This window comes from Micropterus dolomieu, linkage group LG21 (genome assembly GCF_021292245.1).
Source record: "Micropterus dolomieu isolate WLL.071019.BEF.003 ecotype Adirondacks linkage group LG21, ASM2129224v1, whole genome shotgun sequence".
Taxonomy (NCBI): Eukaryota; Metazoa; Chordata; class Actinopteri; order Centrarchiformes; family Centrarchidae; genus Micropterus; species Micropterus dolomieu.
Genome location: NC_060170.1, coordinates 17,584,739 through 17,612,470, shown reverse-complemented (window position 1 = coordinate 17,612,470; position 27,732 = coordinate 17,584,739). Strand labels below are relative to the sequence as shown.

Sequence of the window (27,732 nt, the reverse complement as noted above, 5' to 3'; positions counted from 1 at the left end):
TTGACCACAGGATATTTCTTGTGGACAACGACCAAGGTGAGTGAGAGAGAGACAGAGATATGGAACAGAGAGCAGGAGTAAAACGGACAGTTTAGTAGTGAGAAGGACGAAAGAAAGAGAGGGAAAACCAAAAAGTTGTGAAAGAAACAGAAAAAGGAGCAAAACAAGGAGAAATTACCGTGTAGGAGTAATCAGTGGCTAAAAGCTTCCCCCCGCTGACTTAAAGTGCTTTTGGGAAAAGGCCGAATAGCAGGAATAAAGGGATGTGAAAAATTAGTGGAGCAACACCGGGACCGTGTGACAGCCAAGGCAGAGAAAGCGGAGCGTTGCTGATGAAGAGAAGAGTGGAACAGGGAGGAGGGTGGGGGGGGGTGAGTGAGTGATTGAAACAGAGTGAGAGGGTAAAAGTAAGGGAGAGAGAAAATGAGCTGCAAGAACTCCAAGGGGGCTTTCTGTCCATTTCTGCATCATTCTGTCCTATTAGTACTACTCTTCCGGCTGTCCAAACACCACTGAAGCCTAATAAAGCCTGAACTCAGTCACTTACACACACACGAACAAACACACACACGGTGATGGCCTGAGATGGCTGAAAGGGGGGTCTTTACACGGGGCTTTTAAAAATGACCTCCAAACACCATGGCCTCACGCTGCCAAGAGCCCGGAAACTTTAATGGAGGCCATTTGGGGGTTTTCGGTGATTTGGCAAACGGCCTATTTGGCGCCAGCTCCTCCATTTTCCACCCATTTTGAAGGGAATGGGAAAATAGAACTTGAAACAGCTTGGAAAGGTCTTGTGTGTGTGTGTGTGTGTGTGTTGTGTGTTGTGGGAGGTGGGATGCTGTGTAGGTGCAGTCTAGTGTCCAGACAATTTTAGCATAAAGATGGAAATGTAGTTGAGTGTGTACTTCTGCTGGGATGCAGGTGGCTAAAACACCACTTTATAAAACGCATGTGAACAAAAGGGGTTGAAGTGAAGTGCTGAATGTAGCTGAAGCATGAGAAACAATCACGCATTATCGCTGAAAATATCAGAAAGCAAGGCAGAGCACGATGATAGAAAGCAAGAGAATGAAAAGTTAAAAGATGACAGTAAGGGGTCATAAAACAAAACAAATAAAAACAATGACTATGAGGGTTTAATGTTCTCAGTAGCACATCATAACCTTTCTAATTGCTATATTAAATATTGAGACGACTTGCAGGATACATGGCCATGGGTGACATTAAAGTTTAACGTGGCAACAGAGTGCAGCTTTTCCCTTACTTGTAAAACTTTCTTTTTCATAACATTCACAACTTTAATGCTGGAGCAGGATGCAGGTGGTGGAGGAAGGGCTGGTCAAAGTGTGAGGGAGGAAGTCTTCAACCTTTTGTCCCTCTTAGTTTTTGCACTACACAAAATGTTGTGGTTCCATTTTTGAAAGAAAGAACATAAAAACAGACGAATGAAGGAGGAGTGAGGAGAGTTATGAAATAAAATAAAAAACATGTAAAAAAAGAAAATCCAAAGGGGAGCTGGGATACCTTTTACCATGCTACCTTCCTGAAACCGTGCACCTGCAGCTTTACACCAAAAACAAACCAGAACAAAGACAAATATGCGAGCAGATAGACACGATTCAAGTTCCTACTTCTGCGAAGAGCAAAGGAGGATGCCTCAATGGATTTAGCGATTTTTTTTTTAACATCAACTAAATTATAGACATGAAAAGGAAGAGAAATGGAGCTGAGATTAAAAGCATGAGACCAGACGATGTGTTATTGCCTTTATTCCCCATGCAAAACTCCATCCCCAAATCAATTACTCTGAGGGGGATGGAGAAGAGCTTGAAAAGCAGGGAAAGTGAAGGAGCGCATATGGCCACAGCTTTAAGAATTATATGAGAGTAGCAGTATAAAACAAACCTCACTGTTTCTGTGTGTTATGTGCAACATATTTTTCCAAACAAGGCCAAACATTTTAATTAAAATGAAGACAGTGACACATTTTAATTTAACAATGGCAGAAGTTCGTTTTCAAAGGCTGAAATCATTACCTCTTTTATAAAAAGGCAAGGTCGGTCTTGTTTGTCTACTAGAATAATTGTGATGTGATTTCTGAGGGCAAGTGAACCTGAACAGCAGGTTAAGGCTGAATCTACATGCAGATGTACTCCAAACAATACTAAAGAATAGACAAAGGGTCATTTCAGGTCATCAGACTAACAGGCTAATATTAACCAATTACATGTGTAAATCAGACATTAAGCCATTAAGTTTCATCCACTATAACAGCTACAGTTTTTATACACACAATTAATATTCACAATTATTTTATTTTTTTTGGGGGGGGGGGTTGAAATGTCAATTTTGACAAGATACCCAAGACTGCAAGTCTTTTCTGAAGGCTGCATGAGGTATCTGCTCTGGGTTCTTAACTACAGCCCCAAATGGAAACTCTGCAGAGAAAACCGTGGAGACCACACAAATCCCATGATCACAAACGTCATCACAAAAGGGTCAGGAAGGTGATCCCGGCAATGATGTGAAACTATATATACACAAACCCCGCAGTCGCAGCATGGACACTGAAAATACCGTGGATGCCACTGAGACCGTAAGAAGTATAATTGAGCCTTAAGGGTGCATACCGTGCGGGTTAAGTGTACTTCATATAGGCATTTTTTTGATGTGGGACGTACTCAGTGATGTGTGAGCATGCATAAAGACCTCAAGTGTGGATACAGGAGCACGTCTTCTTTCATAGGATAAGTGGGAGCCACCAAAAATGTTGTAATGGGAACAGCAAAAGTTGTCACGTTTCCTATGGATCACTTACTCGCCTCACTTTACAATCACTGCACTGCTGCTTTGTCAAGACCTGAGGGAAGCAGACTAGGCTGAAATGTGGCATTGTTTTGTAAAGTAAGTGCTGCCTTATACCTTCTGGTGCTTTTTTAAGCTTGAACTGTGAGATTGGGTTCATCACCACCTCATACATACTCGTATCTCGTGATACCACAGACAAAAACATACATATGTGGATATGTGGATATATGTGGACGACTTAATCAACATAGAACTCAGCTAGTCTTAATCTAGATGGCAATGAGTTGTAATCAACAAGAAAAAAAATACAACTTGTTTTCAACAAATAAGTATAATATAATGAGACATTACTTAATTAGGTAACTTTTCCGGCCTCTCTGCTTTGATAAAACCATTCTGAACTAAGCTCCATTAAAATGTACTCCGTGAGCTGACATCAGGCTCTGACCACCCTGCAAATGTAGCTAGCTGTGTGGAGAAAGATACTGCGTATATACCCGTTGAATTACAGATGACTTTAGAAACAGAAGCATAATACAATCCTTTACTGGGAAAAAAACCCCACCCTGGACAAGTCTTACCCTTTGAGCCAGCCTGTAAAGATGGTTTTTATTCCACTATCTATTGTATCCTACATGTAGGATTCAGGATGTAGATTTTCATACCATCAACCATTTTCCTACCATTCCTTTATTGTTTAAGAACCTCTGATCTAGACTTTCAACAACGCTTGATAACACCCAAACACCACGTTGAAGCAGATATTTCACTCCTTCAACTCGGGACAGAAAGAAGCTGTTTTATTCCTTTTCTCACAACAAGCATTTTATTGTCAATGAAATCCGCCAACAGCTCATCAAAATCTTAAAACTGTGACTAGCTTTTTTTTATTATTTTTTATGAAGCACTCAGTTGAGGCTAATTCAAGTAGATCATTGTGAACAAAGACACTGAAGTTTCTTGTCAAACAAAATGAGGATCCAAAACGGGAAAGTCAATATCTAATGTCAAATAGATAGATGGAAACAGGTGCCTGCATGTGTGTATGAGTCAGCATGCATGTGTGTGCAGGCAGCAGGGGAATGTTTGTGGGCATCATGAGAGCTCAATCATTGAAGAGAGAGAGAACAGCAGTTAATGAGACAGACCTGGAGCCTGTAAGAAACATAATATTCCCGTCTTGGAAATAAGAGCTCCTCAACAAAATCAAAATTGATGTTTTTCTTTTCTCTGGCAGAAAGCAAGGCTTCTCTGCTTCTGTCAATTAACTTGTCCAAATGGCTATTTGTTTCAAATAGTCCTCCATGCAAAGATCCCGTCGAGTCAAACAAGCCTCAATCAATTAAAGCCATGTAGTCAAAAAAGGTTCAGACAATGACTGCTGGTGTGAGAGCAACACAAGCAACTCAACCAAGCGTAGGCAAAACAGTTGACAAAGCAGCAATGTGGAAGTCAACTACATGTTGAGAGCAACGAAAAAATATCCCTCCAAGCACTGTGAGAAATAGAGGCAATAAAGAGAGGAAGGCATTACTGCGATGTGTACATCTCCTTCTTAGGGAAATATTTCCATGATACGGTATTTTCTGGGCTTAAGGCTGTGTTACAATACCATATAAACAGAAAGCCTACAAATTGGTAACAAGAATTCTGGTAGAAACCATCCACTATTCAGAGAATATTATTTTTCATGGTGCCAGAACTTCAGGGGCTAAGCTGGAGACCAACTATTTAATGAAACCAAGCTAGCACAGACTGCCATTCTGCCAGATAGTCCTCTCAGGTCTGTTCTGTTTGGCATATTGCAAATTTCAAGTCATTTTCCTATCATTATACCAGTGGTACTTGATTTATTTCGTGCCAAGTGTGCTCTACTTTTCGATTCCTCATACTTACAGTGGTTTACAGTAAGTCTCTATGAAGGCCAACGGTAAACCACTTAGTTTAGTTTTTTCTTATAAAGAACTTATAAAAACAAACAGGGACAGTAAAGGTGTTTGTATCAACCCACACCTTTCAGGCATCAGAATTGAGGGGGCTGAGGGGGCTGAGGGGGCTGTGCCTGTAACTTTCTGAAACCGACAATTTGGCAACCAGTGTCAATTCAGACAGCAATTGGCCAAGTGCACAGAGGTGAGAAAGTCTGCTGGGTTTGAGCTTCTCTATAAAGCTCTGTCTGATTTTCACAATTCTTCTGGTCATTTTTTGCACGTATAACACCGTAAATGCCTCAGAAGACAGACCAAAAGATGCCTTAATGACGCAATGGCAGAGAAGAGAAAGATTCTCACGTTAACGACTTGAATGCGTTCACATCATCAAGACAGTTGTATGATTACAGGGTTGGCCATAAGAGAATTGAAATATGATGCATTGACAATGTAATACCATATCACTGAATTTGGGCTTAATTATATTGAATGACAGTCTTTTGTTTATTTGTTTAGTTTTCATACACTTCAGTGATGTCCAAGTCAGAGGTTTCAGAAAAATCAGTTCCCTAGTCGTCTTAAAATTTGATTTGAAATGCTATTTACATCTAATAATCAGAAACTCCTAATTCAAGATATTGCATGAAAATGCATTACCCCATCTGTGCAATTCATCATTTTGCTCCTCTTTATGACAGCAAGCTTTTCTTCATGCTTTCGAATGTGGCCATTCAGAACAGGTCTAAACATGTTTGCCTTTTTACGTGGTAGGACGACACTTTGCACAAATGACTCAGCGTAACGCATACCACAATTTGCAAAGGTTCTCCGGTAGGGTTGGGCAATTGTCTCTATTTTCATAACGTCTAATCGTGGCTACTTGAGATCACCAATTGGCGATCTGATCGCCAGGGGGCGGTATTACGTTGCAGCCGCAGCATGCCAGTGAAATGCCAGCATGGAAGAAAAAGGCTTATTAGCTTTAAAGAGGTGGTATTATCGTTTTCGGGTTCATAATCTTATTTAGGGATTGTACCAGAACAGGTTTACATGGTTTCATTTTCATACTGCACACTGCTGCAGCTCCTCTTTTCACCCTGTGTTGAAGGTTTCATTTTAGCTATGGAGTGATACATCTTGTCTCTAAATGATCTTTGTTGGGAGTTGCACATGCGCAGTTCCTAGTTAAGGACTACTAGCCAATCAGAAGCAGAGAAGGGCGGCTCAACGAAAACCCGGTAAAAGCCAATCTGAAGCAGAGAAGAGCGGGTCAGTGAGAAGCCGGTAAACACGGCTTTGGTTCAGCTGTACATGTTGCAGACCGTATTTAGCTTTCATCCCTGTGACGTCACAGGGGTGAAAGGGAAAAGGCTGGACTTACAAACGAGCTGTTTTCAAGCAGTTCAGAGCTGGGAGAGCTCTGAACTGCTTGAAGAGATGGGAACTTCCTTTGGGCTGGTCTTTGGGCTTTTTCACTTTGCAAACCTATTACATGCACAAAAAAAGTATAAAACTCAATAAAGGAGAGGGGGAAAAGCCAAAAAGCATAATACCACCTCTTTAAGAGAAACCACCAGAAATATCTGTAAATGCACAGTGCAGTGTTTCCCACAGAATCACCGTACAACTCTGGCGCCACGCACGGGTGTGGGGTGCAATCAATATTGAACAGCAGCTATGTACAGCTATCCTTGACAACCCAGCTGTATTCTAACGTTAACATAGCTACACTTATTAGCTAGGCTCCTTACATGATTGCTTATAACTTATTTGAAGGTGGGTCTCCAACATTGACAGCATTGTGTTAAGAAAATAGATAGTCTGACTTCTTACAGTTTACTTGAATGTTTTAGTTTTTCTATAAACACACGGCTCCGTTTCTGTTTGTGAGAGAGAGAGAGAGAGGGAGCGAGCAAGGCGCAAAGTGCATCTATGCGCTGCGAGCAGCTCCGCAATGAATTATAATTTTACTCCTATTTAATAGTATATGTGGCGGTAAGCGTTGATATTGAGGCGTGTTGTGTCGCAACAAATAAATCAGTGAACAGGAGTAACTGCAGTGGGGTACAGATTCTAGAAACATTTTATGTCATCTTAGTTCTGATAGTGAGTTAGTTAAAATTGCCTTAATATTGACACATGAAAAACCAATCGCTGATCATCCCCACAATCGTCTAGCCAATCCAGTTGGCAATCGAAACAAGCCTATTCTCCGGAAAGAAATTCTCATTTAAATTCTGGTGTCGGCCAGGGATGACCGCCCCCTAGAAAGTTCATAGGCAAGTATGTGAACAATGCAGGTTGGATCCCAGTTGCTTATCTGCATAAAGACACTATTTAAAATGTACTGCATACAGGGACAAAATGTTTCTTTTTTCCATTACTAATAAAACAAGGAGAAATGCACGCACACTGTGCTAATCTTACAAACATTAAAAACATCTACTGAAGAATGCAACACTAGGGTGTATTTTCTGTTGTTCATACCACAATAACATAACACAATGCAAATAAAGGGAGCTTCAGCCCCAAGAAATAACATCAATAGCTGAGCATTTGGCTTAAATACCTCATCCACCACAGACATACAAAACATAACTCTACAATGATTTCTCCTAGCTTGGCAGAATGTAAAACCTAATCAACAATATTAGGATAATCAGGCTGATCTATGAAATGACATTTTCGCTTTCTGCACTGATGTGCCGCTAGCGATGAAAGCGTGGGATAAATGTGTTTTTCATGTGACAGTTTAAAAAGCTAAGAAGACTAGAGTTCAAGAGGCCACTTTTCCCCCCACACAGCATGAAACATACATTAGAAGTAGACTGTGGCTTCATCAATACGGTTTGTCCCTTCTGGGAAAGAGCGAGAGCCAAAGCTATCTGGCATCACACAACAGTTGGCAGCCAAACAGATGACGGGAGCTTTCTGAAAATTTCAAAGAATTATTCAATGCGACAATTTATTTGTTTATGCTCGCTCTGTAATCATCTGTTGGGGCCAGAAAAGTCCATGTTATTAAAGAGATTTTCCGCAGCCATCACAGGTTTGGCATGCTAAAGAAGATACAGAGTGCTCACACGCACTTTGCATTAGAAACTTCAATACAATTTTGCATGTCATTGTCTGGTAAAAAGCCATTTTGAGAAAACTAAATGTTGATAGGAGCAATAAATAGTGAACTGATGAATTTTTGGACAAAAAACAAATATAATTGATGAAAATGTTTTCTATTCTTGCTCAAACCCGCAGAGAGAAATAAAAACACAGCAAAACACACCACAGTTCAGTTGGACAGCTCAGATTTGCCAAAATGTAATCAAGTCAAATTTTGCAAGTGACACAAAAAAAAAGAACATCATTTCTATTAGACACGGGCTAAATGGCTCAATGAAAAGACATTTTGGGTCCAAGCCAATGTAAGACTAATCGTGAGCTTTTAATGCATTCCTTTGTTTAATGTTTTGGATTTTCACACCAAACCTGTCCATTATTCCACTCAGGTGGTGTGACAGAACTGGCAGGCTCACCGATTAATCTAATTTCTTTTTGGATCCATCTAGCATTGGAAGTGAACAAAGCCTTTGTACTTTTGCAAGGCTTTCTGAGAGCTGAAGTCCATTAACACAGTAACGGTAAGACTGAACCACCTGGGCTTCCATATACTGACAGAGGACATGCTGCCAGAGATAAAGAGAGATTCAGAAAGGACAAAAGTGAGGGCACCACATGCAGGTGTTTTTCTACCACCTTTAAGGAATGCATAACTAATTATACAGGGAACTGTCTAGACAATTTGGGTCTCTTCTTGGACTTTCAGACTGGACTCTCTGGACCATCTAACCCTCAAGAGAGAGAAGCCACCTTTGTAATAAAACACTGCAGTAAAAAGCAATGATGAAAGACAAAAATAAAGAAAGTGACAGACAGAGGAATAGCAAAGGGGAAAGGAATGGAAAGTAAGAAGAAAAGAACGGCTTAAAGCTCAAAAGCTAGAACCCTGTATTATGTTTTCTTTTTTTTACATCAGTCTCTCTTCTACTTGTCAATGCTGCCTTTCTATAGCCTCTCAAACTCATAATAAACTACTTTTCACATACCCTAAAAGCTCCATCACATCACTCCAACATAAGTTAAACCATATGTAGGCAGCACACTTCAGCAAATGTTAACATTTCACCAGTTTTAAAACTCTAGTCAAAAGCAATAATTTCAATCTGTATTAAAAAAAACGGAACCACCGAATGTAACACTTGAAACAGCTACAGCCTCATCATTCGAGTCACACATCCTTGTGCTCTGCTGATACTGTTTCAACCCATGTTGAGGGTTTAATTTCACTTTTACTGCGTTGCTGGCCACAGACCTGGGTCCCACAGTATTAATGAACTTAGCCAATATAAACGCAATCATGCCTGAGGAGCAATTACAAATCTAATTGAGCATCTAAACAGAATATTAAATTGGCGTTAAACCAGGCCTCTAATTTAAAAGACACTTAAAAAGTCAAATCCTTGCCCATAAAATAAACACTATATTACCAGAGGGTCGTGATGAGCTGGATAGTTTTCTTTTTTCTTTCTCAGAAGAGAACAAACAATCAGCTCCAATGGGCTATAAAGATACAGTGACAACTTGCGGCACAACAAACATTTTTCCCAATATGACTATCTTACTCTCCCTGGCAGAAATGTTTGATAGCGCTACAAGTTGATGCTGAGGCTGAATCTGATAAATGTTTCTCCAATAAGATTTTTGAAAGGAAATGACAAAATACTCAAGACCAGGTTGTTGTTTTTTTTAAACACAATGATGAGTGTGGAATAACTTGTAGCCGACAGTACATGGTAAATTTAGCATAATGTACATTTCCACAGCACTAATTACATCAGTAAAACAACATGTTATACTCACCACACTGCTGCCCTGAGTTTCTCTTTTTTTCACAGAAAATAAGTAATATATCACATTAAAAGCAAAACCAATAATGGAAAGGCTGCTGGACTAAATCCAGAAGGAAAGTTTTGAGTTTCATTCTTGGTAGCCTAACATCTTTCTGGGAAAAAGGCAGATTGGAACGCCTGACATGACTCTTGCTGTACTGATGGAAATAGGGGTTATGGAAGAAGACATTGTACTTCTCTCTGCCACAGAGGTAAATAAAAGCCACAATTTACTGGTCTCAGTCAATTAATGTTCGTCACCATGGTTAAAATAACCACAGAGTTATGGAGCAATTTTGGCCATTAAGCGATACCAACGGTGACTGTCGGTAGGGAGCAGGAAGCTAAAAGAGGTCCTCTCTGTCAAAGTCCAACATTTTGTTGACCCATCCATCCACCTCCCTCTCTGGACTTACTGGCCCCATAATAATGTCACATTGTTTCCTCTTTTGCTACTGACAGACAAGAGCCATAATGCCTATAGTCGCTAGACATCTTTGTCACTTAGACGTAAACAAATGTTGTTATTGGGAATTTGCTAAAACAACAGTGTCCTTGCATTTTGACTACTATAATGCTCCTTATCCTTGTTTGAGACAAGAAGCCATAGCACATCTACAATGGGTTCAAAATTCTGCAGCACGATTACTAACAAAAACTCCACAGTGTTCCCACATTAATCTAGTGCTGGCTTTCTTACACTGGCTTCCTGTTAAACTCAGTATTGAATTGAAAAGCATTGTTACTACTTTTAAGGCACTGCACAATATGGCTCCACCACAATGAGTTTCTTATGCTCTAACGTAGTGCTGAGACCAGTGGTGGCAGTGGTTTAAAAGCTTGACCTTAACAATAATATTGTACTAAAGGTTCACTGCATTCAAAAAACATAATGCTTTTTGAATTTAAGCGTTCTTCTGAGAGCAAGTAAAGTTTGTTGATGCCTCTTTAGCTATGTCGCACCCCTGATGAGCAATGTGGACACCAGCTGGCACTGTGTGTACTCACAGTAGGCGTAAAGTTCAAGCCAAACGATGCTTGAGCCAAAGACAATTAGCTTGCCTGGCTAGTAGTTTGGCAGCCTCGACATTAGAAAGAGCTACACAAAGTTATACAAACTAACTTTCAGTCCTGAATCACCTTTCTTTGATTGCAATCAGTCAAAACACTAAAAGATGAGGTAAATCTGAATTAAAAGTTTGCAACAATATAAAAACTGTGTCACAAAGCCAAACAAACACGTTTGTCCTCCAACACCTGGCCCCCGGTCGTATATATCTCACTGTCAACAAACACAGAAAAGGTGAGTGATGAGATGAAGAAAAGAAGAGCTCAGATAATTCAAAGAGTTTTTTGTAGTGTTGGCTTCTGTCTCAACGGTGAGAGCCGCGGTTTGCCGAGGACAGCTTGGCTTCCTGTCTTAGGGCAATAGCAAGAGAAGAAGGGCAGAGGAGAGCAAAAGGGAGCAGTGGAGCTGAGGAGAGCGACACACAGTGTCAAACCCCTAAAAGAGCCCTGGGGGAAGGTTAGGCCTCCTCTCAGTGCCTGTCTCCTCTCCATCTCCCCCCCCCCCCCCCCCCCCCCCCCCCCCCCCCCCCCCCCCCCCCCCCCCCCCCCCCCCCCCCCCCCCCCCCCCTCCCCCTCCCCCTCCTCCACCTTTCTACATCTTTGAGCAGCAATTAGCCAGCCGCCGGGCTCTTCACCTTCTCCTCTATGAATATTAACAGAAAGCATTGTTATTACATCCCAAACTGCACCTTGATGTAATCTCACTTACATTCAATGCATGGAATGGCCTTTAACTTGCAACTAAAAAAATGCTCAAACATGAACATGAAGAGAACGGGAAGATACCTGAACCAGCAGGGTTGAGGAGTGACACTAAATAGGTTGCCTGCCTGTGTAGAGCCAAGCCAGCCTGAGGGTAAGCACTGATTTACCGCCTCTTGCAAAGAACAAATAAATCAACCATCACATTGAGCCAGACACAGACCTCAAGAGATGCCTCAATACCGCTGTCTATCGATCTCCATATGTTTGTGTGTGTGTGTGTTTGTGCCTGTATGTCTCTGCGCGTGTGAGGGAGAGAGCGTTATTTATGTCGCCGTTTATTCATTTGTTGGCAAGAGGTACTTTATCTAGCCTGTGTTTGAAAAAGTTAATGCGCTTACTTTTAAATTAAAGACCCACTTAGGTAAGGTTGCAGGGCAAACAAGTGTGGTAGAGGAGGAAGAGGAGAAGAAGGAGGGGGAGGAGGGCAGCTCAGTTGAGAAGGCCAGCAACCCTTGCTGACGAGAAGGATATTGAATTTCAATTAGCACACACCTGCATTTACATACAGCCTACATGGCGATGCTTGGGTAAGCAATTTAACACTCCAATCAAACAGCTGCTCTGTGTCATTTACATAAATTAATAGAGCAAATTAAAATTCTATTGAAGTTTTTTTTTTCCTTTCACTCTTTCCTGCACAGATTTTCCTCTCTCTTCCTTTAAAAGTAAGTAGAAATATCAGCAAGAGGTCAGGACAACAAGTTGGCCGATCCAATTTGTGCCTCCCAGGAGAAATTAGGTCTCCGCCTGTTTTGACTAAATATAAACAGCAGGAAGCTGACAGTTCCACTCACAGTGTTACCGCACAACCTCTACCTCTGTCAGTGGCACATTTGATTCATCCAAGCAGCAGAAAGCAATCAAGATCTGCCAGAGTCGGAGTCTGAAACCAAACACACTCAAACCACTACATCATGACCAAGCTCCTACAGCCTCAATGCACTCACTGTGAGGAGTTTCAAATAATCCAAACCAGCATCTAGCAAGAACATACCAAAACATTCAATCTATGTACACCGGGATCAGTCCAGCTCCCACATGCTCATATTTGGATCTGAACTTTGGATGAGGGTGTCTAATTACTGATACTTTAATGATATGCACTTTGGTGCAGTAAAATCGTCCTCCAGCAAGAAGAAAAGGAGTCTGGCGTTTTGAGGTCAGTAACACAAACTGGCAGCCGTGCCAAGCCAACATGTCTTGAGCAACCCACAGATTCATCGAGCCAGCTGGAGAAAGTCAAAAAAAAAAAAAACGGAAAGCAAAGAATTCTCACTCAAAAATAACTGTGTAAAAATTGTACAAATTTAAATTTTTAGGGGGAAATGGTTATAAAAAGCTTATAGTGTATATGCATATAATACCACCAATATTTTGACTTCTCTGCTATGTACTACATTTGTCAATAATGGTTCTATTTTATTTCCTCTCATTATTTCTAACAGAAAAAGAGGCTGTGGCACCCCTGCTGTACTCTGCTCAAGTCTAAAAAGAATACCCTGTAGGAAATCAGACTCAGATGACATGAAGAAAAAAAGAACGCTACAAAAGGTTTCCCGTACTTCACTCCACAAAGGCACGAGGTTCAGGCTAGGTAAATGAAAAGAAAGCAATCTTCATCTAATGAATGCCTAAACAAATATAATGTCAATGTACCAAGGTTATTATAGTTTGGCATTTTTCATTAGGTTATTTTTATTTTGTACTGACTTGTCAAGTTCAGTTTTAATTAGTTTTTAAAGTAGGTTTGCTAGTGCAGTTTAGTTTACATTTTTTGAAAATGCTTAGTTTTTATTATTTTCAGTGTTAATGTCTTTTTTGTAGTATGGGGTCTCCTCGCCTCTTATATGTCAGAGGCGAGATATGTCAGAGGAGAGATTAAAAAAGGTCAGAAAAAGAATCCTGTAATAAAAACTCATACAATCATACAGTTTTAAAAAAATGTATTTACTTGATGAACAAGCATCCACAAAAGACGAATATAAAAGATGTGTTAGCTGCCTGGACTGGGGTTAGCTTCTGTTTCAGAGGAGGGAGGCTTGGCATTTGTGGGCTTTTCAAATGGAAAATTGTGGAAAATGTTCCACATTTTTCATCACCTTCCACTGCAAGGCACTTGTTCTTATTGAGACACAGTCATATTTAAATTATCCCAAATGGGGCTCGCATTCTCCCAACATTCACCGCCATGATGCCAGACGAAGGGAGGGGACTAAATCTAGCAAGACTAAGAAACTGGAAGAGAGATTTCATATCCACCCGAAATACTAGGCTTATGTACGCCCAGGAAATAAACTGACAAAGACAAAAACTAAAAGTATTTAATCTAAAATTTTAGATTATTAACAGACAAAACAGTTACAGTTAGTTATAATTTTTTGTAATGCCTCATTTTTATGTCAGTTAACAAAAATGTTTTCATTATTTTGTTTGATTTTGTTAACCATAATAACCTTGTTATGTGCATTTAATAATTTAATAATAATAAATAATAATATATTACATATATATTTATTTAAATAGCATTTTTCAAACCAAGTTATAAAGTATTTACTAAATAACATGAAATAAATAATTTAAGACAAAGTACTGCTGCTTTGTCCTAATCAAAAAAAAAACAGCAACACAAACAGCAATATATTTATTTTTATATATTTTATAATATATTGTTATTATCTCATTATGTAAATGTCTTTTTCTCTTTTCTGTCTATTAAACTTATTTACATACAAAAATAGGACAAAGAACAGGACAAAGAATATAAAATAATTTTCATTTCCAACCTGCAAAATATTTAGTGTTTTTGGCTTACAATATTAGAAGAAGATCACTATCAGCTTGATGCCCTCAGAATCTAGACTCATGAAAACCTGGAAAAAATATTTATATTATGGCACAAGGAATCTTTTATTTTTCATCTATTTGTCTTCAATTGAAAGTGCTTCAACAACAAATTCTGAGATGTGTAACATCTTCTGCATTTCTTCTCCCTCTGCCAAGTTCAGGATGTTCTAGAGAAATCTACAGCTGAGAAGAGTGAAAATAGGAGGTATGCAACACACAAAACTGTTGGTATAAAGTTTGACACACTGCACATATCACACACAAAAATGTACACAAGTGTACACACATCTGAGGCCCTGCCAGCAAAGCAAATCCTACAAAATTATAGTCTCGTCTGCAGTTCTCACCTCATGGCAGAGGGCTTATCTTCAGATCTGATGAAAAGAGGACAATGTTCAGTTTCAGCCTCTAAAATGACTGTCAGACATGTTTCAGTCTGTGGTCAGCTCTGGAGAAGAGTCTGGCTTTCATTGGACCTTAAATGGCTTTGACAAATAGCAATATGGCTGTTACAGATTTTAACTGAGCAAACATTAAAATATGTTAGTGACATGTGCCAAACTGCAGCAGAAATCCAGATTTGGGGGGGGGGGGGGGGGGGGGACAAGAGGAGAGTGAATAAAAGTTATGTTTGGCAAGAGTCATTTCTGTAGACATCTCCCCCTGGTGGTGTCTACTTCCAGGCCAGACTAGCCTGAATGCCTGAGCACCTTCACAGATCTGTCTGTCTAAAAAGAATGCAGTGGGGAGCTTGTTACACACAACTGTTTCAGCTCTGACTAATTTGTCCCTTCGCCATTACCCGTCCCCCCCACATCTCTCTCTGGTTCCTTCCTCCATCGCCCCTCCCTCCTGAGCTCCCTTTCTTCCTCCATCTATTAGAAGCATTACTGAACTGTGACTGAGTCATTTCAATATCGCCTCAGGATGCAAAGCACAGTGCTTAATTAGCTTGTTAAAAAGGGAGGGAATCATAGAAATTCATTTTGCACCCCGACGGTGTTACCAGGTGTGGGCCTGCAAGGTGGTACCGAGGTGTTGTAATCTCAGGAGGAAGAGAGGCCGGGTTATAGGTGGACGCACCCACTGCAGGCATCTGCTTGCCATCATTTAGACCCTGGCTCACATTAACAAACACACTCAGGCACACACAAGCACATACACACACTACTCGATCACACAACAAGGTAGTCCAACAGGGACAGCTCCATTCTTCAGAGGCCAAATTAACAACGGTCATTAGTCTTGCTTTGCTGCTTAATTGGTCTGGCCTCCGCCCGTTGTCCATTCTGACTGAGTACTCAGTCCCTGAACACAGCCTACTGCAGAGTGTGCTACACCGCTACACAATAGTGCATTTAAGATTCATCTAAAATGCACAAGTACACAACAGCATTCACAGGTTTGTGCTCCCCTGCCTGCACCCACGATTACTAAAGAACTGCAGGTATAAAACGTACGTAGGTCAATGTATTCTACTGAAGATGAGCATAACATAAGATACGCAAGAGTGCAATCAACCTCACCTACAGCAGTATGTGGCCTAGCACTGTGTCGCCTAGTGTTCATTGCAGCACTCTGGTGAGTAAAGTTTAAGTTGAACAAGAAGGTACAGAGACATATGTAGGCTAAAAGCGCAACAGACTATGCTGCAGCACAACCTGCCAGTAAAAAGTAGGGAGTATCACCACCTTACAAAAAGCTGTTTCAACTCGTACAGTTTATCCGCAATCAGATTGTGATGCATGCTGTCTTTTTTTTTTTTTTTTACAGTGTACTCCTGGTCGAACGTGGGAAAAAGTTAGTAGTAAGTATTCCATTGGCAATGGTGTTACCAAATTCAGAATTTAATGTCCATAAGTGCAACAGCCCATGCCCTGTACTCCAGCAGGGCCCAGGGGCCCTGATCTATTGCAAGTCCTGCTGTCCTAGCCATGCTGAACGGATACTCATGACACCCAACAATCTGATAAGCAATGTGGAAGCATATTTAATTCCATACCATTAGATGGAGAAATCAGTGATAAAGGTGAGCTTGTTTTGCCCTTTAAAAATGCAGCTGCCTGCCGTAACATTAGCATGACAAGCAATGTGGTGTCACCTGTTCGCATGTCAACAGAGACACGATGAATTAACAGAACATCAATTCCAAATTTTACTATTAGGCTACATGGGTTGCTTTTGAATTGATTTGAACCATTTAAATGTAAGTTCTCATTTGTTGAAACTTGTTGATTTGTTTAAAGTGACAGCCCTAATTATCTGAGTAATAAGATTTGACATTAAAATACAACCTTTACTGTGTCAATCCCTGCAGGAAATAAACTGCAGACCCTGCTACCAATGATGTCCCAAATTAGCTTTAAAGCCGACATGTTGAGTCTTTATTTCCTAGCACAGATTTGAAGTTCTTCTTGACAATAAGCATGACAAAATATATAATACCCACACTGACAAGAAAACACTCATCCTGGGTGACAATGTTTGGAAACCAAAACAAATTAAGGCTTCCTATTTACTGTGATGGATTACCTGGCTAAAGCAATTTTCAGGTCTGTGTTAATTGTTTTTGTACTGTATAAGAATGAATGGCAGTAAATAAGCACTTGATGAACCAGCAGTCTCCAGGGTAGACAAGAGTAAACTCCTGTACACAAGAACACGAGCATAAGTAGATGGTGAGACGGAAAAGTCTGGGAAGTATCACCCTAAAGAAAAAGTTCCATATCCGATGTACCAGTCCAAATTCCAGAAAAATGTAAAGAAAATAATAATAATCATTTCAGCACACAAATTCTTGCTGAATGCCACTACTTTATTGTTGTTTTTATGCCACTGTTTTCGAGCAGCATCACAGCAGCAAACAACCAACCTGACAAAGATCTCTACTCCTGCAAGCAGTGAAAGATAGATTATTTTCAATGAAAAGCCGGAACATGCAAATCAAATATTCAAAGCTATTGAATAACAGGAAAAATGCTTCAGTATACCTCTGTACATAACATGACTGACAAAGCCATAACCCAACGTGCAAATACTATGTAGTTTTTTATTTTTTTAAATTTAAAGTTTGACTCATTCTGGTCAGTCCATACAGTGGGTAAATTTGCTTTTAATGGTAGCTGACAGTGCCACAGTGCAGTAGAGTAACAGCATGCAATCACAAAGCAGATAGCGTGCACAAGCGCACACACACCAGTAGCCTTCATCTATAAACTGCCACACTCCATTGTTGTCGGCTCCCACAGCATGTAAGCCAAGTCACCACGAATCTTAACTCATCTATTATATTGCACTACATATTAGGAGCTAGAGTAAAGACCCTTAGAGACAAAGCTATCAGCTGTAAGTAGAGTCAAGTCTCCGTTCTAAGCACCACATTGATATTGCACAGGTAATTGGAGCTCCAGTGTCACTACTTCGTCTGTGGGACTTACATAAACAAGTACAGAGGAGATATTCCATTTATCTTACCTTGTGTCGAAGCAGGACACATCATTATACACAGAACAGTAAGTGGTGGTCTAACTAGGCTTGTATATTTGTGAAATGGATGGAGCTGTAGCGTGCCTTTCTCCAGAAAGAATCGCAGCTCTTGTGAGAGCAGAGGGAAGAGAAGAGAATTCAAAAACTGAGTTTTTTAAAGCTGAAAAAGAATGTTTGGAGCATTTCTTGATTTCCACTTCTTCCCGCGAACCATTTTACATTTTCTCACAACCCTTCCTATCAGGTTCTACTTTTAACTCCTAATTCGGTGGTGCAAAATGGCTACAGTGAGGGAACGCCACTTGAGTGTCAGTGTTATTGTGCCCCTGAATTTCAGGCTTTCAGTATAGCGCAGCTTCCACAGAAAGCGCTGTTTGACAATGAATTTCGGACAAAGGTGAGAGGGCAACAATAGCGCCCGAGTTAGGTTAGGGCGCAACAATAGTGCCAACAAGAATACATGCTGCATGATAATTGCATTGTTATGGCAAGTCTGCACGCTAGAGGGTGAGTTTTCTCTGGGTGCCTGAAGCTTGTCACAGCCCAGTAAATGTCCCCCCCGGAGGGCCACAGCAGGGGGTCCAAGTGTCCAGCTGCAGACAGTTTCAGGCCAATGCAGAAAATCCAATCCAAGTCTTGCCTGAGGACTAGAGGTCATTCCTTTCATGAGTGTGTCACCATTTTTGAGCATCTCAGGGGCCAAAAAAATACAAAATGATGGATACAGTAATTAAGGTAGTGTAAGGATACACAACCATTCAATAATTTTCAGTATACTAAAATTTATGTGCCATTTGAATGACAATCTCAAGGGCAATGTATGAACTAATTTGGTCCCACGCTTTCAGAGACAGGCAGGTGCACCCAGTTCACACAAGACACAGATATCGAAGATTAGACATCAACTTAGTAACTGGTGCAAGTGAAGCTCATGTTGTTGAAAGCGTACACTTAATGTATACTTATGTATCCGGCTCATCCCATTTTCCTCAGTGTTTTTTTCAGATTGTGTTTGAACGTGAGACTAAATGTGTGCCAGCGTTCACCACTCCAGATGGGTCTCGGTGTGAATGATTTGATCCCTATCCAAACTTTCAAGCCATACATTCATATTTGCTAAAACAATCGCTCTAGTGTTTAGTATATCTCACACACACAAATCCACCTTGTTGCCCAACCTTGGCACCAACTGAAAGCCTGACAGTTCTAGCAGAGGATCCACTTTGATTAGTATTACATACATTTCATTCATTTTTTATGATGTCTTCAGTCGGAGCTTCTCCTAATCAGTTTCGTCAGTTTCACTTATTGCTGTCATAATATGGGCAGTCTGAAGTCTATTCTATAAGTGATTGTAAAGATGAGTTCAGTGAAGCAAGTTTGTACACACTTCATAACAGAACTGCACAAATAACTAAACTGGTATTTGAACCATACACAGACACACCAGTTAAACCTTTCCAATATCATATTCTCTGTTTGTCATGGGCATTTAGAATTTTAGTTTGAAAGGTCGTTCTCTAGGCAGAACTATGAACTATTCACCACAAATCCTGAGCCAGCATTTTTCCGGCAATCGCATCAAAAACTTTTCTTCCATTGTATAAACAGCAGAGCTTTGCTGATCTGTACCTTTTGGAGATGGGACTCCCTCCTCAGAGACCCCAGCTCCAGTTTTTCTGCATACCTCTCCCGCTTTCTCTCACACACACATTTACACAACACAAACAAAAGACAGCCTGTGTCTATCCCACTGGTCTGGAAAAGGGTCACGGAGGTCAGACTTCGTGAGCCAGACTTCTCCCAGACACTATGGTTGCGCTCAGTGTCACTCCACCTCACACCGTGTCAGCATGAAGTGACAGAGCAGACAAGACAGCCCCCCTCCTCTTCCTCCTCCTCCTCCTCCTCCGACTTGCTCTCGCTCTTGTTCCTACAGTAATTCCCTATTGGTCCGGCAGGCATGGGATGCCGAGTGTGAGCAGGGATGAAAGGGGGAGCAGGGGCCAGAGGGATGACAATGGATGGGGGCAGGAGGCCAAGGAAATGGGGAGACTCACCCGCTGGCCTGAGTTCCTGTGATGTCTGATCAGAGACATTTTAGATCTGTTCCTACCGCCCGCAACCGACCTAAAGTGCCAAAGATCCCTGTTAGGGTTAAAGGTGAGTCCCAATGCAAGCCCATGTTGTCCAGCATTCATTTATGAATATGTAAGTAACACAGGTTCACGAAAAAGCAGGAGGAAAATAACAAAAAAAAAAATCTATGCTTTCATGCATGTTCAAAGATAATTGTATGTTTGCAAATTCCCCTACAAGCATGCAGAAAAAAAGCCAGACCATAAGTAAAAGACTAATCCTTTCCCGTCCCCCGCCTTTGTCTGCGACGACCCAGAGAGCTGTCAAAAGAGCAGAAAGGCCGTCAAACACACCCACTGAGAAAGCTGACATGGCCCAGTGACCATGACCCGAGCCTCGGGACTATGAACTGGTCAGAGGGAGGTTGAAGTGGGACAGAGAAGCCTTGGAAGACAAGGTAAGTGGAACACAAGGAGAAAGAAGAAGAGAGATGGAAGAAAGAAAGACAAAAGACAGGCCGCAAAATGAATAACGAAGTAGTAATACATCCTACTCTAACACGGACGGACTGTGTCTACCTGGCTGTGGTCTTTGTTAATGCAAGTGTGAAGACATTTACTGGCAGCTTGAGAGATAAATTCAGAGTCATAACTATGAATAACAGTACATCACTCCCCATTATTACTACTTCCTCCTTATAAAAATGAATGCAGGAGGGTGACCATATCTTTAAGGAAGAAGAGATGGAGATTATGGCGATTTGAAGGCCAGAGGAAAGGAAGAAAGGAAGGGGGGGAGAATGGAAGAAGGGAGATAATGCAGGATGGAGACAGCAGGAAGACAGAAAGGGCAAAAGACAGAACAGAGAGCGGATTAAAGGAGTGTCACGGGCCTGAGAGTTCACCACGCATCTCGACCCAATATCCTCTGCTCTCACCAAAGATAATAGAAGGAAAGCAAGGGAAACCACGGGAGGGAATGGAAAGACACGAACACAACAAGCAGATGTGTCGTCTGGCCCGCGCTTAAATTAATCCTCCTCCCTAACCCGGCTTTCTTCCTTTTATCAGTCAGAACAAAGGGACCTGCTTGTGCTTCAGGTCCAGACAACAGAGGTGGCTGGATGGTGGATTCAAGTCCTTGCTGAGAGACGAGACTAGGCGGGGTGGGGGAAATAGGGGATTTGGGGAGACGGGTGGGAGACGTGGGTGAGTATGTGCCTACGTGCCAGGTCAGCCAGGGTCTTATGGCAGAGAGAGAGAGAGCGAGGGAGACGGTGAAGGTTGGGGTTTCAGGGAAGCTGGCTGGACTCAGGAAACACAGAGAAGAGAATCAAACACTGGCTCTCACAGAGCTCAGACACTCAGGGTAAGGTCTGCAAACAGAGCTCAAGAGAGAAGGCATCTCAAGAAGGTAACAAAGGCATTTTGTCAACAGTTCCAAAGTTTCATTTTGCATGTTTAGTTTGTTTAGTTTGTTTCCAAACTAATCTTTTGCACAATTTCTGACATTTTCCAGCATTTCAACATAATCATTTAGAACAGACATTAGAGCAGTAAAAGGACTTAATATTAAGGTCACACTTGTGAATTATGGGCTTAAGTTCACTCAATATCATGCATGGCAGATTCAAAGGCAAAAACAGGACCTGCAGTACCAGAAAATGTAATCACAGTTGGTGGATAAGTTCAACACGGTGATCTGTGATTCATTCATTCAAGCAATATTTTCTTTTTTCAATACCTTACTTTGAAAAATATAAATGTGTTTTTTTCCTTAAAACCCTTTTTGTTCATTTAACAAAAGAGAAGAACATCTGAAACACAGAAGAGATGAATGTTATCTAAACACCATCTGCCACACAAAAACTCAAAATAAAACAGTACCAAATTGGCAAAGATTTAAATTAGGAAATATCGAATCTAAGATTATTCAGTTTAAAGGCAACCTTTCAGTGCCAGCCTTTGGTATTTGACAGTTCAACGCCAGGGACACATTCAGCACACAAAAAGTACTGAGGTTTAATGAAGAGTTGTAGTTGCGTAGGGCAGAAATGAATCCCCCAAATACAGAATCTAGGTGAGCAATGTCTTTTGCAATGCCGCTGCTACAGAACTGAAAGAAGCAAGAATGATGGTTGAGTGACCTCATACAGACAGGCTAAAAAAATAGCTCATCAGACAAACATGTCTAGATATCAGATAACTGATATCTAGAAAAACAAGGTTGGAAACAATGACCATTTAAACCAGACTGTGGTACAATTGTGTGTCTTTGTGTGTGTGTGTCTGTGTGCGTATACACGCTTCTTTCATCAACGTTGGATGTTTTCTTCTCAGTCTGCCTTTAATGGACATCATGAAGCCTCCCAACATGAAACCATCTTTTTTTTGCCCCTCACTGGCGTCTGAACAACCGCGACATAGGAATCCTGTAACAGATAGCTAGTCTTGATTGGTCCCTGTGAGACACACATGGTAAACCCCTTCCTGGAGGCAACTGGCCCAAACCCCTTCACAGGATTAGGGTTTGACCTGTAGAAAGGCAGCATGATGAGCAGGGATGGACACACACTGAGCTGGAAAGCCACAGGAGTCTAGGCAACAAAACATCTAAGCCTTGAAAGAGGCCATAACACAAGCCAACATATCTGTGTCTGTGCATGTGTCCAATTACTAAACTGCATTTTTTCCCCTGTTTGTAAGGAGGTGGCCTTTTTGGGGCATTTTATGCCTTTATTACAGAGTTGACAGTCGAGAAAAGACCGGAAATGAGTGGACAGGGAAAGACATGCAACAAATTTCCTCGGCCAGACTTGAATCAGGGATGTTGCTGTTTACAGTCCTAGGTTTGAGGATGGCATTAGTAGTCATTTTTGGCTATTAGTGCTTAGAAATTTGCATCCATCCATTTTGTCACAAGTCGAAGCTTGAACATGACTTGAGGACCCAACAGGAAATTAATACTATTCCTGGAAGAAAACCTTCCAGAAGAACATATCTAAAGTGGATCTTACATGCCATGGTTATGTTTTTATATTCTAAATTTTAAGGCAGTTTATTACATATTGTGTCAATAATTCACAACCAACAACAAAACAAAAATGTAATGTTCATTGATATGAAATTTCTGATCACTTTATTATTCCTTCCCTGAGATTCATAGATAGGAGTAAGCTAAAAACTACTCACATGCACAGTCACACACACACACACTAAAAAAACAACAACACAGAAATATTTTAAAGAAACCGAAGTGGGCTAATGTAAGCTGGGGGTGACCAATATTAATTGTTAAGGGTCATTTGGTATCAGTATCTAGAGTCTCTGGGCTTTGAATTAAAACACAATTATCTACCTGTCAGGGAGGCAGCTTATGACAGTTTATTTATTTTTCTTGTCTATCTAAACCTGTGCATATAAATTAACCTTAACTACGACAGTGAGCAAAGAGGTTAGCTTTCATCTGTAAACTACACATTCGCCTTAAAAAGTAGAGTAGCTGCATTTAGAAACAACTGGCTTTTAATGGTGACATTACTGATAATCAATGAACAATTTATTTATGTGAGAACTAAATCAAAAGTACACTGTGTATTATAATCTCTGATACAGTAGATGCAGCTTTAACAAAAACACTAACTGACTAATGGGAACCTTTTTTCAGTGAGACGATGCAATCATTTGGTAGGTATGTTGACAAAGTTTGTTGGCTACATGTCAACATAATGATATTGCGTACAGAACATCTTGCAATACACATAATTGTGACAAAATGTTCTTAATCACAGCCACATCATCACATGCACTCCTGTATCTGCATGTAAACCATTTGCACTCTGTGTACAAACGTACAATTACAAAACAAGCTGACAGACTCTTTGCTGTTTCCCCACTGGAAAATAAAGTCAGGCCACTGCCAGATTTCAACAGGGAGTAAGAAGGAGCTTTTCTTCTGTTGTTAGAGAACAACTTTGATCAAAGTTATTTCTCCTCATCCATCTCTGACTCTCCTGGCCAGTCATAAATCATCTTCACTGTGCCAACTGTCAGGCTCAGTCCCAAAGCCGTGAAGAGCTAATTCAACAGCATAACGCTCTGAGCCCATCTCTGCTCTGCTGCCTTAGCATGTGAGAGAGAACTACATTCTTTTTAAGACTCGCATAAGTGGTCCCAAAGAACATTTGAAAACAATCTAACATGACCTTGATTATTATCATCCTATTTGTTCAAACAAGGAAAAGAGAAGAACCATGAAATGTCTGTCGAATAGTCCAACATTTAGCTGTATGTCAGCAGATAATAACTGTAGCTACCGTACATCAGAATGATTGATTCCAAAGTATTTGCAATTAAAGGGAAAAAATATATAATTTCATCTCTTTGTAAACTAGCATGCATGCACCCAAAGATAGCCCAAGTTGAAGCCTAGTTGACACGAATGAGACAAACCTTTTTAGCCTTTAACTCCCTCGTGGACTAGAGTCATAAAATGATTTGCTTGGCTGCACTGAGTTCTGCCAGAGCGTATCTGCAATGCTAATAAACTCCATTGGCGCTGGCAGGTAATAGCATGCTACTGTAACTTTTCTACCTCAGCTCAGCACAGCTCAATCAGCCCCCGCCAGAGGCCTCTCCTCTATGAGTCCCCGTGGCTCAGAATCAGCAACTTTCAATCTCGGTGTGTTAGCACGCAAGAAGACGCAACTGTACGTTTGGGATGGGTGATGAGACAAGCAGACAGCACAGCATGAGAGTGAGAGAACAGCAGCGCCTGAACACACACAAACTGCCGCACGTACAAACACACATATACTGTCTAATATCAGCTCAGTCCCAGAGTCCCTTTAAGAGACCTGTGAGCCAAAGAGGGGGAAATAAATACTCTGCTTTATTACTGGGAGAAAGACAGAGAGGAGAGAAGAGGGGAGGAGGAAAAAGTAAAACAGAGAGGCAGGACAAGGCTGCACACGCTCGCTCACACACAAACACACACGTATAGCCATGACTGGCTCTGCCTGATCTTGCTGAATCCCATATAGCAGTGGAGAACTCTTTAATTCCCACAGTCAGCAAACCTCCCTCACCCCTGTCCTCTCATATACAGTCAGCTGACAAAGTGGAAAAAGATCCTTTGCATACTATATAATACTGTGGTATGATAATATACAAACCACGGTTACATACCAACTCTCTCTTTCGAATTGAGGCAATGATCTGTTTACTCAAAAAGTGTGCTATTAGGGTGTAAACGGGTTTCAAGAACAGAATAAATCATGATTGTTTACATTAAAAACTACACAGGGTGCCTTTCATTAACATAGCTAGACTAACGTTGAACCACATGATTCGCCAAATGTGTTTCCCGACTCGGCTGTTCAAAATCAGAAGATTTCTTACTGAAGCGGCGGGATACAGTGCATACAACCGGCAACTTTGGCATTACAGGATTTTTCAAGTGGCGTGTCTCTTTCCCTTAAATCTTCACTGATATAACCAGTTTCCGATTTGCACTGTAAAATAGCGCTTATATTAACAACGTAGGTCATAATTACAAGTAGGAATTCCAAAAGCACAACATATATATATGAATTGGTTGTTGGTAACATGGAAGTGCCTTACAACCAAACAAACATGGAGTATTATACAGTATTTTTAACTGTCTCATGGCCAACTTTGCAATCATAAAACAGCCTTGAGTTGTCCTTGGACATGAACGTTCCCACGTGACGTCCATGTGAGGCTTCCCCATCTTTACCATTTATCCCATATGACATGAACATAGCAATAAAGACTGAGCTAATGAAGTAAAGAATTTGGTAGGCTCTAGCAGGATCAAGAAAGTACACTGCACGTTATATATTATTATATATTTGTCAAACCTGGCCAGTAGAATTGAATGAAAGCAACAGTAAAGTTACCTGTGACAAGGACCACAGTTCAACATAATCATTCAGACCAAACTTCCTTTAAAAGATCATTTTAAAAAAGCTATGCCAGTTCAGTGGGGTGGAGAGTGGGTACTCATGATCGATTAAACAGTGAAAAATCTGACCCACATATCCAGCATTTAAAGACCTTGTATCAGGTCAATTGCAATGAATAATAGCGGATTCCCATTAATGCGCAATTGTTCAAAGAATCCTACCTGAGAAAGACACACATTAAAATTTCAACGTTTTAAATAGAAAAACCACCTAAATATCATCCTTAGGCACTGCCACTAACAAGACGTACTCCCTACCCTCTTCCTTCTGCTGTTTTCTGTTCTCCCACTTCCTACTTTTTCTACCTAACCAAACTGATTCACCTGACTTAACATTTCATTTCGTCTACATAAGCTGCCAGACTCTCGACTAGGAGTGTGAGAAAGTGACTAAGAAGGCCAGGATTCTCACTAAATCATCTTCCCTTGATACAACAACATTGTAGGAGGAGGGAGGATGGTTTCCCTGACCTAGTGCCATACAGAAGATTCCCTTGAGTCCAGATAGGTAGTCTGCAGTCAACATGGACGTCCCTTGGCACATTCCTGTGGTACCTCACATAGTAAAGGGAGAAATCTGAAAGTGTATATATATAGGCTGTGTGTGTGTGTGTGTGTGTGTGTGTGTGTGTGTGTGTGTGTGTGTGTGTGTGTGTGTGTGTGTGTGTGTGTGTGTGTGTGTGTCTTCAGCCGTAGTAATCCCACACTACTCTGGCACGGCTCCAGCAGACATGGGAACACCACAATGGATTACTCATGGAAGAGAGGGATTTACAGAGACAGAGATCAATGGAGGAAGGTACAGTAAAAAGGGAAGTAAAGCAAAGAGTTTCCTGAATACAGTTAGTCTGCATCTACATAGACACAGTCAAAGAGGGGTAATAAGTTTAAGATTACCATTTCTATCAATACAGTTCAGATAAGGCAAGAGTGGAAAAAGACAGGAGAAATGGAGAGCACTGCAGTTTCAGAAAAGCTGTATAGTCACTGGAATAAGTTGCTATTCAAAATATAAAGGGAATAAAACTGAATAACACAACTGAAAAACACAACGTCCTACTACAGTGCCTTGCGAAAGTATTCAGCCCCCTTGAACTTTGACCTTTTGCCACACTGCAGGCTTCAAACATAAATATATAAAACTGTAATTTTTTGTCAAGAACCAACAACAAGTGGGACACAATCATGAAGTGGAACGAAATTTATTGGATATTTCAAACCTTTTTAACAAATAAAAAACTGTAAAATTGGGCGTGCAAAATTATTCAGCCCCCTTAAGTTAATACTTTGTAGCGCCACCTTTTGCTGGAATTACAGCTGTAAGTCGCTTGGGGTACGTCTCTATCAGTTTTGCACATCGAGAGACTGAAATCTTTGCCCATTCCTCCTTGCAAAACAGCTCGAGCTCAGTGAGGTTGGATGGAGAGCGTTTGTGAACAGCAGTTTTCAGTTCTTTCCACAGATTCTCGATTGGATTCAGGTCTGGACTTTGACTTGGCCATACTAACACCTGGATATGTTTATTTGTGAACCCTTCCAGTGTAGATTTTGCTTTATGTTTTTGATCATTGTCTTGTTGGAAGACAAATCTCCGTCCCAGTCTCAGGTCTTTTGCACTCCATCAGGTTTTCTTCCAGAATGGTCCTGTATTTGGCTCCATCCATCTTCCCATCAATTTTAACCATATTCCCTGTCCCTGCTGAAGAAAAGCAGGCCCAAACCATGATGCTGCCACCACCATGTTTGACAGTGGGGATGGTGTGTTCAGGGTGATGAGCTGTGTTGCCTTAACGCCAAACATAACGTTTTGCATTGTT

At 40.9% G+C, this 27,732-nt stretch overlaps 1 long non-coding RNA gene across 1 annotated transcript in view; it reads left to right on the top strand.

Moving 5' to 3' along the window:
* LOC123960842 overlaps window positions 1-16,257 on the top strand; it is a 30,023-nt gene extending 13,766 nt beyond the window's left edge. Inside the window, exons 2-4 of the long non-coding RNA XR_006822608.1 lie at window positions 12,967-13,115; window positions 14,527-14,570; window positions 16,139-16,257. This is a non-coding gene — a long non-coding RNA (uncharacterized LOC123960842). The remainder of the gene's footprint in view (window positions 1-12,966; window positions 13,116-14,526; window positions 14,571-16,138) is intronic.
* The last annotated feature ends 11,475 nt before the right edge of the window (window positions 16,258-27,732 follow it).